Genomic DNA, 12283 nt, shown 5'->3' on the forward strand with positions numbered 1-12283 from the left:
CAAAGCGGTGATTTTGGTCTCTGTTTGCCTGGGGAGCAGGACGGGCGTTGTTGAACGCAGGCAGCAGCACGAGCAGGGCTCCTCCAGCAGCAGGGACACGCCAGGAGCCAGAGGGGACCGTGGCACCAGAGGGGACCGTGGCACCAGCCATGCCCGAGGTCTGAACAGGCTGCCAAAGTCAGGTGGTGCTGACAGGCTGCGTTAACAGCTCAGGCAAGGCGTGGTGAGGAGCCAGCGCTGGGGGCCACCCAAGGAGTCCTGTCAAGAGCAAATCGTTCTAATATTCTCTCTAGGACAAATAAAGGAGCAATCCAGTCCAGCTGATATGTGAGGAAAATGAATTCAAGTTGGTTTAAAACGCTGCTTAATACAAAGTTTGGTTTCTTTTGAGTGAACTGATGCTAATAAATATTTGCTCCCATATGATGGAGTTTCTCTGCAAATAGGCCTTGATGGGAAATTTCTGACCACCTTTAGTTTTGCTCTTTCTTAGGTAGAGCACCTGAGTAGCTTTGTTGAGGAATGGAGAATTGTTTGTAGCTCAGTATTTTCTCAGGAGGAGCCTTAAATTTTATCACAGGAGGAAGGAAAGGCAAAGGTTTGAAAGCCTTCCCCTGCTGAAGTGACACACTTTGAGAGAAGTCCCCTCAGGCACTGCCAGGGCTGTTTGCCTCCTCTGCAGGCTCAGTATTCTCGGGGTTCCACAACCCTCAGCTGCCACTGTATTTTCCTCTGAATATATCTTGTCGTGCAGTACACAGGGAGAATATTTTGTGCTAGATTCTCCTCTGGGCTTTGAGGTTAATCTCAGTAATTGTAGTGACTTTCATTTCCAGATGTACTTTTTATAGATTGTAAGGAAAAGGGAAGAGGTACCATGGAAAATTAATTGCTCAAAATGGGAGTGGCCACCGACACTAAAAATAAAGTCTGAAGTGAAGAATTTTTTTTTCCCCTCGATGGTTGGTGTAAGTCATTGTCTTGGTTTGAAAGACAGGTATGGTCTAAGGAAAGGCAGGAGCCCCTTTTCTGTGATGCAGAGTGCAACCCCCCTCCCTTTTAATTATTTTAGGTCCAATTCAGACACCTTCAGGCAGGAGATATGGGGATGAGAATAACAGTTCTTTATTGGTATTTAACAAAGCAGAAAAAAACAACAACAGCTATAAAAATTGGCAACAGAAACAGTCTAGCTCCGCTCCAGTCCCTTCTGGCCGCAGGCCGTCTCCCTGTGCTGTTACCGGTGCTGTGGGGGCAGGGCAGGTCCCGCGCAGTTGAAGAGGGCTGGGTGATGGCGGCCGCGGCCCAGGGGAGAGAGAGGATGGGGAAAGTTACTCCCCCCTCACGGTGTCGGTCGTGGTGCTCAGCAGAGTGTCCGGAGGTAGCAGGGTGAGCTGGGAGAGCCGCGGAGCGATGTCCAAAGGCAGGGAGCGTGGATCTCAGCGCTGGGATGGCAGGGGAAGATGCCAGAGCAGAGCCCAGGTTGTCTTCCCACTCCAGGAGCCAAGCGAGAGAGCGAGCCCAGCTCCAGACCCCCCTATCCCCCCTTTCCTTTTCCGGTTCCCCCCCCCTCCCCCTCCAGCCACCCCCCTACGAGAGAACATTATCTGTCGTTTTAAGGTGTAGCCACAATTACTTAGCATAACAATGGGAGAAATTCCACAGAAAGAAAAGCGAAGCATTCAACCCCCAACATTATCCACCCCTGAATTTCTCCCATACTAATATGCTATATCAAATTAAACTGTTACATTATATATACATACATGCAGTTAGAGACATAGGCACAGTACTATAGGTATTTCACCCTAAAACAAGGTCTCCTTGGGGTATGCATCTGGTCTCTCCATTCTTTTGCATCACCCACCAGGTGCAACCTGGTCCTTGAGCGAATACAACTCCACGGATGGGATTGTCTTTGCTGGAGGCAGGATTCACCCAAACAGTTTTTCCTAGCATACCTCTCATGTGTACCACTGGAACCTTATCTCCATTCGATATTCCCAAGGGCTCAGATTGGGCAGGGCCTGCTCGGTTAGTGGAACCTCGGGTGATCACTAACCAGGTGGCCTTTGGTAGATTAATCTCCCAGTTCTTGAAAGTTCCCCCACCCAGTGCCTTCAAGGTGGTTTTAAGCAGGCCATTGCACCGTTCAACTTTCCCTGCAGTGCGTGGTGCGTGGTAGGGGATATGGTACACCCACTCAATGCCGTGTTCTCTAGCCCAGGTGTTTATAAGGCTGTTCTTGAAATGAGTCCCATTGTCTGACTCAATTCTCTCAGGGGTACCATGCCTCCAAAGAACTTGTTTTTCCAGGCCCAGAATGGTGTTCCGAGCAGTGGCATGAGGCACAGGGTAGGTCTCCAACCATCCAGTGGTGGCTTCCACCATGGTCAGTACATAGTGCTTGCCCTGGCGGGTTTGAGGCAGTGTGATGTAGTCAATCTGCCAGGCCTCTCCATACTTATATTTGGACCATCGCCCCCCATACCAGAGGGGCTTCACCCGCTTGGCTTGCTTGATGGCAGCGCACGTCTCACAGTCATGGATAACTTGAGAAATACTGTCCATGGTTAGATCCACCCCTCGGTCTCGTGCCCACTTATATGTGGCATCTCTGCCCTGATGACCTGAGGCATCATGGGCCCATCGAGCCAGGAACAACTCTCCCTTGTGCTGCCAGTCTAAATCTATCTGCGATACCTCTATCTGTGCCGCCTGATCTACCTGCTCATTGTGTCGGTGTTCCTCATTAGCTCGACTCTTGGGGACATGGGCATCTACGTGACGGACTTTCACAGGCAACTTCTCTACCCGTGTGGCAATGTCTTTCCATTCATTGGCAGCCCAGATTGGTTTTCCCCTACGTTGCCAGTTAGCCTTTTTCCACCTTTCCAGCCATCCCCACAGAGCATTGGCTACCATCCATGAATCAGTGTAAAGGTAGAGTTTTGGCCACTTCTCTCTTTCAGCAATGTCCAGGGCCAGCTGAACAGCTTTGAGTTCAGCAAGTTGACTCGATCCACCTTCTCCTTCGGTAGCTTGTGCAACCTGTCATGTGGGGCTCCATACGGCTGCTTTCCACTTCCGGTTCATCCCCACGATGCGGCAGGAACCATCAGTGAAAAGAGCATAGCATGTTTCATCTGCTGGCAGTTGGTTATATGGTGGGGCTTCTTCGGCCCGGGTCACCTGTTCCTGTTCCTCTTCGTCGGCAAGGCCAAAGTCTTCCCCTTCCAGCCAGTTGGTAATTATCTCCAAAATCCCAGGGCGATTCGGGTTTCCAATACGGGCACGTTGTGTGATGAGGGCAATCCATTTACTCCATGTGGCGTCAGTGGCATGGTGGGTTGAGGGAACCTTTCCTTTAAACATCCAGCCCAGCACTGGCAGTCGGGGTGCCAGGAGGAGTTGTGTTTCTGTGCCAACCACCTCTGAGGCTGCTTGGACCCCTTCATAGGCGGCCAAGATCTCCCTCTCCGTCGGAGTGTAGTTGGCCTCGGACCCTCTGTAGCTTCGGCTCCAGAACCCCAGTGGTCGGCCTCGCGTCTCACCAGGCACCTTCTGCCAAAGGCTCCAGGACAGACCATGGTTCCCGGCTGCAGAGTAGAGCACGTTCTTCACATCTGGTCCCGTCCTGACTGGGCCAAGGGCTACTGCATGAGCAATCTCCTGCTTGATCTGGGCAAAGGCTTGCTGCTGCTCAGGGCCCCAGTGGAAATCGTTCTTCTTGCGGGTGACCAGGTAAAGAGGGCTCACAATCTGGCTGTACTCAGGAATGTGCATTCTCCAAAAGCCTATGGCACCTAGGAAGGCTTGTGTTTCCTTCTTGCTGGTTGGTGGAGACATTGCAGTGATCTTATTGATGACCTCACTGGGGATCTGGCGCCGTCCATCTTGCCACTTTACTCCCAGGAACTGGATCTCTTGGGCAGGCCCTTTGACTTTGCTCTTTTTAATGGCGAAGCCGGCTCCCAGCAGAATCTCAATGATCTTTTCTCCTTTCTGAAATACTTCCATTGCCGTATCCCCCCACACAATGATGTCATCAATGTACTGCAGATGTTCTGGAGCTCCACCCTTCTCCAGTGTAGCCTGGATCAGCCCATGACAGATGGTGGGGCTGTGTTTCCACCCCTGGGGCAGTCGGTTCCACATGTATTGCACACCCCTCCAGGTGAAAGCGAACTGAGGCCTGCACTCTGCTGCCAGAGGAATGGAGAAGAATGCATTGGCGATGTCAATGGTGGCGTACCACTTTGCTGCCTTGGACTCCAGCTCGTACTGCAGTTCCAGCATGTCCGGCACGGCAGCGCTCAGCGGTGGAGTCACCTCATTCAGTGCACGATAGTCCACTGTCAATCTCCATTCTCCTTCCGATTTACGCACAGGCCAGATGGGGCTGTTGAAGGGTGAGTGGGTTTTGCTGACCACCCCTTGGCTCTCCAGCTCACGGATCATCTTGTGGATGGGGATCACGGCATCTCGATTCGTCCGGTACTGCCGGCGGTGCACTGTTGAGGTAGCAATTGGCACCTGTTGCTCTTTCACCCTGAGGAGTCCCACTGCAGATGGGTTTTCTGATAGCCCAGGCAGGGTGTTCAACTGCTTAATGCCCTCTGCTGCCACAGCAGCTATTCCAAAAGCCCACCTGAGTCCCTTTGGGTCTTTGTAATAGCCATTCCTGAGGAAGTCTATGCCTAGGATACATGGTGCCTCTGGGCCAGTCACAATTGGATGTTTCTGCCACTCTTTCCCAGTCAGGCTCACCTCAGCCTCCAGCAGAGTCAATTCCTGAGATCCCCCTGTAACCCCAGCAATTGAAACAGGTTCCTTTCCGACATGTCCCGATGGTATTAATGTACATTGTGAACCAGTGTCAACCAATGCTCTGTGTTCCTGTGGCTCTGATGTGCCAGGCCATCGGATCCACACCGTCCAAAAGATCCGGTTTTCCCGTGCCTCTCCCTGGCTAGAGGCAGGGCCCCTCTAGCCCTGGTTATTATTTCTCTCCTGGGCATACATACTGGAGGTTCCTTCAAGGGGATCTGACAGATCATCCTCCCTTCTGTAATACCCTGCACCTCCATGGGAGGCTGAGGCTACCCTCACTTTAGTGGAGTTCCCTCTGTTGGTGTTCCCCTCCCTGATTTGGCGCACCCGTGCTGCCAGGACGGAAGTGGGTTTCCCATCCCACCTTCTCATGTCTTCCCCGTGGTCACGTAGAAAAAAACACAGGTCAGCACGTGGGGTGTACCCTCTCTCCCTAGCTGGGGGGCGTTGGGCTCTACTTTTGGGGTCCATGACTCTCACTGGTGCTGCACTGATCTTCCTCACCTCTTCCCTTATCTCCTTCATCTCCTCCTTAAACTCCTCTCTGAGGTCCTTAGCCACAGCAGAGACATGAGCCTGCACTGGGCCAGCCATCATACTCTGATAATTCCTGAGCCTGTTGGCAACAGAACCCACTGTCACTTGGTTGGTATCAGCATCAATCATTGCAATAAAGGGGGTATATTGAGATGGGCCCAGGTTTGCCAGATTCCACAACATCTGCCCTGTGCACCTGACCTTGTCAGGGTCATTGTCATGCTGTCCATCCCTCCCAAAGAGCACCTCCAGTACTGCCACTTCTCTCAGCTTTTGGATCCCTTCCTCAAGGGTATTCCAACGTGTTCTCTGGTGGTACTCCTGCATTCTTTCCCTGTGGACAAATCTCTCTCTCACACTCATTAAAAGTCGCTCCCAGAGGGAAAGGAGACCTGTCTCCCTTACAAATACCTGGTCCACACCTGAGTCCTGGGTCAAGGCTCCCAAATTCCTTGCCTCAGTACCATCCAGTTGCACACCTGTACCCATAAGGTCCCAGACCCGCAGTAACCAGGTTGTAAAAGCCTCACGGCCCCGCCGTACAATGTCTTTTCGCAGGTTACGGAGACTCTCGTATGACAGGGACTCGGTGATGATCTCAACTTCTGGCTCCCCTGCTGGTTGTGAGGGGCCCCCTTCCTGACCCTTATTATCTAGGTGCCTTGTTTTCATCTTAGACTTCCTAGTTTCCACAGGGGCAACTGCTGCTGGCTGTGAGTGCCCTTGCAGTTCAGCTGGAACCTGGACAGATGTAACATCTGTGGGTCCCACTGCTGCACCACCAGAGTCTCCCTCTTTAAGGCAGGGGGAGGGTTTCTCACCAGCTGGGGAGAGGTACTCCTTCAGCATCTGGCCCATCTCACGTATCTCCTTTGCTAGCACCCCCACCCATTCTGGGTGGTTCCTTTCCGAGGTGGGCTGTGGAGCAGGGTCAAACTCTGGGGTAATATCCCTAGTCTCTGGGATAGGATCAGGCTCTGGGGTAACATCACTATTTCCTCGGGTAGGTATCAGGGTTGTTATCCAAGTCAATCTCCCCTTATCTCTGAATGTTAGATAGAACAGGTTTAACAGGGATATAAGCAACACTAGCCACAATATAATGTCATTAGCATTTAAAGTGGATTGGAACCCCTTGAAGACTGGTGGGGTGAACTTCAAAAACCCTGTGATGGGTTGAGAAAAAATTTCACCTGCTGCCACTTCCTCACAGTAAGTACCATTATTGAAGTAGCCCCAGAAACACACACTTAGAGTGTGATAGCTCTGAATCCATGTGGCCATCTTCCAGAGAAAATTAAAAATCCATGAATTTCTCAACTGATCAACCCACATAATAAACTGGATAATAGCCACAGTAACTTTGGTTATGAAACTCATGTTTAAAAAAGGGCTTGCAAATGGGAGAGATATAGCAGTGACCACATGGAGGCCAATCCAGGGTAAGCTGGACAGCATGGTGAAACCTACCACAAGCTTGGGTAATTTAAGAACTGTTATCCCCTTTTCTACCCCTCTCTCAATGCCCTCAGGCAATGCCCCACGTTCCGGGCGCCAAAATCTGTCTCGGTTTGAAAGACAGGTATGGTCTAAGGAAAGGCAGGAGCCCCTTTTTCTGCGATGCAGAGTGCAATCCCCCTCCCTTTTAATTATTTTAGGTCCAATTCAGACACCTTCAGGCAGGAGATATGGGGATGAGAATAACAGTTCTTTACTGGTATTTAACAAAGCAGAAAAAACAACAACAGCTATAAAAATTGGCAACAGAAACAGTCTAGCTCCGCTCCAGTCCCTTCTGGCCGCAGGCCGTCTCCCTGTGCTGTTACCGGTGCTGTGGGGGCAGGGCAGGTCCCGCGCAGTTGAAGAGGGCTGGGTGATGGCGGCCGCGGCCCAGGGGAGAGAGAGGATGGGGAAAGTTACTCCCCCCTCACGGTGTCGGTCGTGGTGCTCAGCAGAGTGTCCGGAGATAGTAGGGTGAGCTGGGAGAGCAGCGGAGCGATGTCCAAAGGCAGGGAGCGTGGATCTCAGCGCTGGGATGACAGGAGAAGATGCCAGAGCAGAGCCCAGGTTGTCTTCCCCCTCCAGGAGCCAAGCGAGAGAGCGTCCCCCGCTCCAGACCCCCCTATCCCAACTTTCCTTTTCCGGTTCCCCCCCCCCTCCCCCTCCAGCCACCCCCCTACGAGAGAACATTATCTGTCGTTTTAAGGTGTAGCCACAATTACTTAGCATAACAATGGGAGAAATTCCACAGAAAGAAAAGCGAAGCATTCAACCCCCAACAGTATATAAGCACATGTAGTGCTCAGTAAAAATTGGATTTTGATCACCATTCAGTGTCCCCGTCTCTCTCTCATCGTCGATAGTTCAAGTACTCCCAGTGGGGTCCTGGAAAGAGAATGGTGGCACATCTACTGCCTGCTACCCCCCTCTAGGCAATATTCAACTGTTTAGTTCACAGACTCATCTTCCAGCACTCTTAGTGGGGTCAGCAGAGCCACTTCCCACTGGTGGGGGCAAAGAGCACCCTCTGTGCCTTTGTGGTGGGAGCAGACAGTGTTGTCTCAAAGGAAAGGTCAAAGAGAGACCAAGCTGGACCTCTGCCTCCTGCCCCTCACCACACAAGGGCAGGAGGGCACAAAACTGAGCAGGTTTTTATTTTTTTTTTCTGTCCTGTCATTTCCAGGAGCTTGACTAGCTCGAAGGAGAGTATTAGAAGGATTTCTTGAGGATCACTGCCAGTGCACAGCACACATGGCATCCCTCACCCCTTACATCATCATGGCATGGAGGGGTAGGAACCAACAACAGCCCTACCCCACTGCTCCAGAAGCCAAAATCCCCATGCAAGCATTTAGTTATGGCCTTCTTAGAGAACCACATTCCCACGTGAGAGCCCTCCCGCACAGCCGGGCTGGTTCTCCACCCTCGGCCGCGCTGTCCGCGCCACCTCTGGGCTGGCGAACGCCGGGAGTTGCTGGGCTGGGTTTGATGGCCCCGCTCAGCGCTTTCGGCCGCTGCTCACGCCGCACCCTCGCGATTTTCGCTGGCAATCAATGCAGATTGGCCATCAAAGTCCAGAAAGCCAAAATAGACACCAAGGGCGTTCTAGAGGGCGTTTCCTACAGCCAGACACACAGCAGCAATTTCCAGGAGCTGTCACTTGCTAGTCCACAGCTTTAAGGATGCTGTGGTGGTGCTACAGGAGAAGACCCTTGGTGTTGTGCTGGAACAGGTTCCTGCAGAAGAAAAGGTGATGTTCCTATGTGCAGGGAACTCTGTGGTATCAGCAGTGGAGGAGCAGGGTGAGGAAGATCTCCAGCCTTGGGATATTTCTGCAAGAGCCTTCACCCCTGCCAGAGCCTGGGTGAGAGCTGCCAGAGTGCAGAGGGAGGCAGCCCTTTGGACAGGCGTCCCTGCTCCCTCAGAGCCACGGCTATGAGACAAACAGCCTCATCCCTGAGGATGCAGATGGGCAGGAAATGCCTGGAAGTAAAAAGGGGAGCCCAGCCATCTCCAAGAAGCTGATCCCAGAGGCAAGTGTCCCAGCAGGAAGTGTCCTGGAGCCACTTGTGTTCAGCCTATAGTCAGTTCCCAGAACGCTGACCCTCTTCCAGTGGGGAACCCCCCACGCTTTGCAGCAGGAAGGATTCACATGAAACCAAGGAGGCTCTTGCATCTGCAGGAAGCTTCTCCCCTCTACTAGTGAGATGGCCTCTGACTACCAGGAATGTGTTTACAGATTAAGATCTGATCTTCTTCGGAGCATTAGTGTTAAATACATTAGGATTTTCTCAGAGACTTGTCAGAATGTTCCCACTGTTTTGGATTTGACTGATGTGATAATTGATAAAAGATTCGTGTTAATCACAAAAGCATTGGGGTTTGTATAAACCAGAATACTAAGCTCTGAAGTGAAGCATGGACATTAGATAATGGAAATTATATGATAAAATAATTCTGTTTAAAATCACCTTGTTATGTTATATTATGTTGTATTATGTTACATTATATAATATGTTATGTTATGTTTTCCAAATGAGTTGTATCAGCTACCAGCTTGCAAAATCAGACTTCCCAAAAAGCCCTTCCTGCTTTTGTCTAATCAATACTGCCTATCTCAGACTCCCAGAACTTCTCTGGTGCTTATCTACAAGGACCGGATGGCTATCTGTGACTGATTATCACCCAAAGGCTTTGTGAATTTGTGTACAACGAGAACCCACAGTATAAGAAGAGGCTGCAAACCAAGGTTGGGTGGAGCGTGGAGTGGGCGGTGACCCCTCACGTTCCCCAGCGAGCTGCTTGCTCTTTCTATATCAAATAAAGCAATCTAAATTTTGCTGAATATCGAGACTTTTGTCTCTCATTTATAACAATTTGGTGCCGAAACCCGGGATGTCCTTGGAGCCCTGAGAGGCACTGCGATTTCGGGGAGGCGCCCCACTGCTGTGGCCCCGGTTCGTCAGTGATTCTCGGGACCCATCGACGTCCCGCACCATAGAGACTGAGCAAGGAAAATCTCCCCGGAAGACCGCGGCAAAATCACCTGTAATTCTCGTGCACGGAGAGCCAGACAGGAGCACGGACTGTGAGTATCTGTGTGGTTTGGTGGGGATGACTGTGTGCTTGCCTGAATGAGACGTGGCCTTTGCTGCGAAGCGAGAGTGGAGTCCTTCTATCCGCGTTTCCAGCATCCCGCGAGGAACCTGGCCGGTGACCGGACGAAGCGAGTGAGCACAAAGGGAGAGACTGCTTTTCTTGTCCTAGCCCAGGTAGAGGCTGGGTCATTCCCATCCTAGTCCAGGCAAAGGCAGGACCCGGGAAAAGGGGGGGGAAGGGGGAGGAAAAGAAAAGCAGATTGCAACACACCAGTCACGGAGGGAGAAGGGAAAAGCTGCTTTTCCCATCCCAGCCCAGGTAGAGGCGGGTTCCAGTCCATCCTGACCCGAGGAGAGGCAGGGGCTCGGGCAGAACACATCGGGGAGTACATACACCTCAAGACAGTCCCTTGAGGTAAAAATGGGACAAAGAGAGAGTAAAATTCTGAGTCCCAGGGACCCACGAAGAGGTTCAAGTTCATTTGGTCCACAAGGAGACCGGGAAAATAAATACAAGACAAGTAGATTGCCAGAAATACCTCCAGGCAGCCCTTTGGGAGTAATATTAAAATGTTGGGACACAGGGGCGGTATACAGAGGAAAAAGTAAAGAAATATTGATTCAATCTTGCATGGTGGAATGGACCAAAGAAATAATCCATAAAGATAACCTATACTGGCCCATGTTCCGATCATTTGAGGGTTGGATTTGTCGAGCATTAAACACATATGTGGCTCATAAAGAACCATTTAACAGAGAGAAATTTGATTATGCTGCCCTGTGGGCAAAACAGTCCAAGCCATCCTTGATATATACTTCAAAAGAAAAAGAGAATGAGGATAAAAAAAAAGGTTACCTGGGAACCCCTCGATAATCTCCCACCTCCGTATAATACAGAAAATACAGGAGACCCCCCCACGCACCCACTTCTCCTCCTGGTACTCCCATAGCTCTAAGAACTCGCTCCAGTCAAAGGAATACCAGCAGAGATGGTATCACCAGAGAGGAGGGAGATAACGACACAAAGGCTCGCCTTTACCCCCTGAGGGAAGTGCCATTAGCAGGACAACAGGCTGGATTAATTGGATTTGTAAATATTCCCTTGAACACAGGGGAAGTGAGAAACTTTAAAAAAGAAATGGGAAAATTATTAGAAGATCCTATAGGGGTATTAGAGAGACACCAGATCAATTCCTCGGACCAAGTATGTATACTTGGATGGAATTACAATCTATATTAAGTATCCTATTCACCACGGAAGAACGGGAAATGATCAGACAGGCTGGAATGAGGGTACGGGACCGGGAGCATCAGACTGGACCTGGGGGAGACCAGAAATGGCCATTAAATAATCCTAACTGGGATAATCAGAATGATGTCCATCGCCAGAATATGATGGACTTAAGATGGATACTCGTTAAAGGTATCTGAGCATCAGTTCCTAAAGGACAAAATATTAATAAAGCCTTTAGTGAACAACAAAAAAAGGACGAATTCCCGACTGACCGGTTGGAGTGGCTGAGGAAAAATCTTCAAATGTACTCCGGGATAGACCCTGACACACAAGTGGGTCAGGCACTCCTCAAAACCCAATTTGTTGCTCGATCATGGGGAGATATTAGAAAGAAATTAGAAAAGTTAGATGATTGGCAAGATCGGGGGTTACAAGAATTGATAAGAGAAGCACAAAAAGTTTACGTAAGGAGGAATGAAGAGAAGCAGAAAGCAAAAGCAAAAATCTTTATAGCTGCAGTTCGTGAAACAAAGAAAGAAAGCCAGCAGAAAGGGGGAGGGAAACCACGAAAACCCCCACTGAAACAAGGAAATGAAGCAGGAAATAATTCACCAAGGCGAACCTGCTTTTACTGTAACAAGAAAGGTCTTATAAAGAAAAACTGTAAAGAACGGATACGGGATGAAAAAATGTTCCAAGAAGATGAATAGGGGTGTCAGGGGCTGTATGTACTGGGGACCATACCATCTAAAGAGCCCTTGATAAATTTAAAGATTGGTCCCCAGGGAGAGGAGGTGGAATTTTTAGTAGATACAGGAGCCGAAAAATCCACAATTAAACACCTACCAAAAGGCTGTAAACCGAGTAGAGAAACAGCACTCGTGGTTGGAGCAAAAGGTGAACCATTTCGGGTCCCTATTGTTAAAAATGTGCAAATTGAGACCCGAAACAAAATTGAATTAAAAGATCTGCTGTTACTGCCAGAGACAGAAAATAATTTATTGGAGAGGGATTAAACAATAGCATTGGATTTGAAAATTGAAGTATCCCAAGGTCAGCTTAAAATTTTTGCTTTAACTCA

General features: G+C 50.1%; 1 protein-coding gene across 1 annotated transcript in view; it reads right to left on the minus strand.

Annotated features, from left to right (window-relative positions):
- Positions 1-12283, minus strand: part of LOC148218014 (uncharacterized) — a 199749-nt gene that overhangs the window by 104964 nt on the left and 82502 nt on the right. The window lies entirely within an intron of this gene.

Source organism: Sturnus vulgaris, unplaced genomic scaffold (genome assembly GCF_052056855.1).
Source record: "Sturnus vulgaris isolate bStuVul1 unplaced genomic scaffold, bStuVul1.hap1 Scaffold_195, whole genome shotgun sequence".
In the NCBI taxonomy this organism is placed as follows: Eukaryota; Metazoa; Chordata; class Aves; order Passeriformes; family Sturnidae; genus Sturnus; species Sturnus vulgaris.